The sequence below is a fragment of the Myotis davidii genome, unplaced genomic scaffold (assembly GCF_000327345.1).
Source record: "Myotis davidii unplaced genomic scaffold, ASM32734v1 scaffold1431, whole genome shotgun sequence".
NCBI lineage: Eukaryota > Metazoa > Chordata > Mammalia > Chiroptera > Vespertilionidae > Myotis > Myotis davidii.
Genome location: NW_006282737.1, coordinates 217,556 through 221,054, shown reverse-complemented (window position 1 = coordinate 221,054; position 3,499 = coordinate 217,556).

Here is a 3,499-nt window from a genome sequence, read left to right as displayed (position 1 = left end):
TGTAGAATTTCCACTCAGCCAGCCTTCCTGTGGTTCTGGATGATGTCCGTTCTGTCTTTTAGTTGTATTTTTGAAGTGGTTGTGCGAGGCAGAAAACTCCGGTGTTTACCTATGCCGCCATCTTGGTTTCTCCTCCATATCTTGATTTTAAAATACCATTCCACACTTAAAGAAACTAGGATTTTTTGGGGGTGAAAATGGGTGATTCAGGACTAGGGAAGATAAAGTACAAGATGTGCCAGAAGTACTTAAGGAAGTACTTAAAAAATGATGGAGACATGTCAGAAGGCCCTGTGAGGGTCAAATTTAGAGTACTTTGAGCATCAAAGTAATAATAGTAGTGGTTTATATATAATGGAATAAAATAAAGATTCATAGGTATATACTAATAATAAATAAATAAGGAGATAAAGGAAGTAAGGAACTCTTTCTCACTGTAGTATGCCAACTCATAAATGTAGAAGAATTGATAGAGTCAAAATTCATTTTCCAGTTATCATAGCAACATTAAATTCAGGTAAGAATCATCCATGGATGCTAAAACTAGTGAGAAACAAGATGTATAATACATAGACTCAACATATTTTCTCACAAAATACTTATTGAGTACACTAAAGGAAAAGTATAACCTTACAGTAGTGAAGCCTGTCAAACATCGCTAATAATAATACCAGCCAATATCATGTGTCTCCTAATATTATTGCACAATATTACTTACATAGTATTCCCACCCAAAACACATATTCCTGAGTTGATCAAATCATGAGAAGGTATCAGACAAACTCAAATTGAGGGAAAGTCAGCAAATAAATGGTCTGTACATGGAAGACAAAGAAGGCTAAGGAACCGTTTCAGGTTAAAGAAGATTAAAAAAACAACAACTAAATATATGATCTTAGGTTGGATATGAGACCAAAATATTTGCTATAAAGGACATTATTAAGACAAATGTGAAATATTTCAATAAGGTTTATATATTACACTATAGCATTTTATTGAATTTAAATTTTTTAATTTTCATAACTGTACTGTGGTTATGTAAGTGAATATCTTGGTTCTTTAGAAATTTTCACTAAAGTATTTATGGGTAAAGGAGTATGGTTTTAAAATATTGTGTGTGTGTGTGTGTGTGTCTGTGGAGAGAGAGAGGGAGAAAGAGAGAGAGAATGAGAACATAAAATTAATTTATCAACATCTGGACAAAGGGTATATGGGAGTTCTTTTTGCAACTTTTCTTTAAATTTGTTGAAAACATTTCAGTATTTGTGATGTTTTCTTTAGGGAAAGGGGGATGTAGTCAACAATATTGTGATAAGTTTACATGGTGATAGATGATCACTAGCATTAGTGGGTGATCACAGTGTAAGGTATAAAAATGTTGAATCACTATATTGTTCACCTGAAACTAATGTAACCAATATAAAATTGTATACCAGCTATACTTAAATACAAATAAATTAAAAATTATAACTATGATATCATTCTTAATATTTTTTATCAAATACCTTAAGACCATCAAATATCCAGTCAGCATTCTAATTTTCTAGGTTGTCCTATAAGTGTGTGTTTGTGTGTATTTACAGTTGGATTGTTTGAATTAGGATCTTAACAGGCACCACATATTATACTTGTTTTATATGCCTCATGTTTCTTTTAACCTGTAGATTTTCCCGCACTCTTTCTTTTTTAAAAATGTTTTTATTGACTTTTTTAGAGAGAGAGGAAGGAAGAGGGAAAAGGAGATAGAAACATAGATGAGAGAAACAACATCAATATGTTGCCTTCTGCATGCCCACTACTGGAGATTGAGCTCATAATCTAGGAATGTGCTGTGACTAGGGAATTGAACTCCTGGTGCATGGGACAATGCTCAACCAACTGAGCTACACTGTCTGGGCACCCCCTTTATTTTCTTGCAAATTATTTTGCTGATTGTATCCCAGATTTAGTTCAATATAAAGATGTTATAATAATTATAGCTATCCCATAATGTACCTGTGTCCTTTAATGTAGTGAGTGATCCATCGTTGAATATTAAAATAGAAGCTAGATGCCTTAAAAAGCATTTTTATAGTATAGAAGGTAGGATTTTGGACCTGTGGGACCTTCAGAGTTGCTACCAACTGCAAAATGTTTATTATATGAAAATATCAGCACAAGTGAGACATGCATAGAAATCTAGGCAGTGGCCAGATGGCTGAAATATACTGTCTTTAATATTCCTCATAGTAGGTATGTTCATCTCTTCATGGGCCAAAGAATGTGTGTTGCAGAATATTATCAGATCTATGCATCGGAAAAGTTAGGACCCAGGCAAAGTGTGTATGGTGGTTTTAATATATTTCTCTTTTCAAGAGGTGAAACTCATTTTCTTTTTCCCTTAGTGTGGGCTAGAATTAGTCGTTATTTCAAACAAATAGAATATGGCTGAAATGATGGTGTGTGACTTCTGAGACAAGGTCATAAAAGGCATTGTGGCTTCCTCTTTGTCCTCTCTCTTGAATCATTTATTCTGGGGGAAGCTAGCTGCCATGTCATCTGGATATTCAAACAGCCTTATGGAGAGGCTCAGGTGGTGAGAAATTGAGGCCTCCTGACAACAACCGTGTGAGTGCATTATCTTGAAAGGGGATCCTCCAGTCCCAGTAAAGCCTTCAGATAAATGCAGTGTCCTGAGTGACCCTGAGCCACAACCACCCAGGCTTCATGTTCTTGAATTCATGACCCACAGAAACTGATATACTGTACATACTAGTATATATTTGTTTTGTTTTAAGGTTCTGAGTTTTGGGCTAAACAGCAATAGATAATATGCTTTGTTATTTTTGATTGAACACTAGACATTGTGTATGAAAAATAGTTTGAGGCTCTTATTAATGTTGTCTTCCTCCAGAAAAGCTTCACATTTGTTTCTTGCCAGGCTAGAGGTATTAGAAATCCCAGATCAATTATGGCTTGAGATGATAAGAAGCAGGGTTTCATTCCTTGTGATGGCTGGACTATTTCCTATTCACCCCTATTCCTAAGGTGTTGTTCTTAAGGGTTGCAAGTCAAAGCCTGTGGGTTTAGCATAGCCTTTTCTTCCTCATGGGCCCTGAAGTCCAATTTCCCCCCTCTTATCTCCGCGAGTCTAACTAAAGCTATGCACAATCTCTCTGCTGCATCTTCTGGAATAGGCAGCTGTCCTTGGGGGGAGATGGGGGCAGATAGTCCTAAATATAGGTTTCTTTTTTCCTCTTGAATCTTGGCTTCATAATATTTCATAGCCTTTGATAGTTCTCCAAAAACTCAAACAGATGTTTTTAAAATTTTGTCTAGCTTTTCTACTATTTCTCAATGGGATGATTAGTTTCAATTACATAGTTCAAGAGTACCCCATTGGTAGAGGTAAAACTCTCCCGAGAATGAACTTTAAAAAAATGTAAACTCGATCATACTACTCTTGCTTAAATCCCTTCAATAGTGTAGGAAGATGTTTTCAGCTGCAAGCGACAGTATA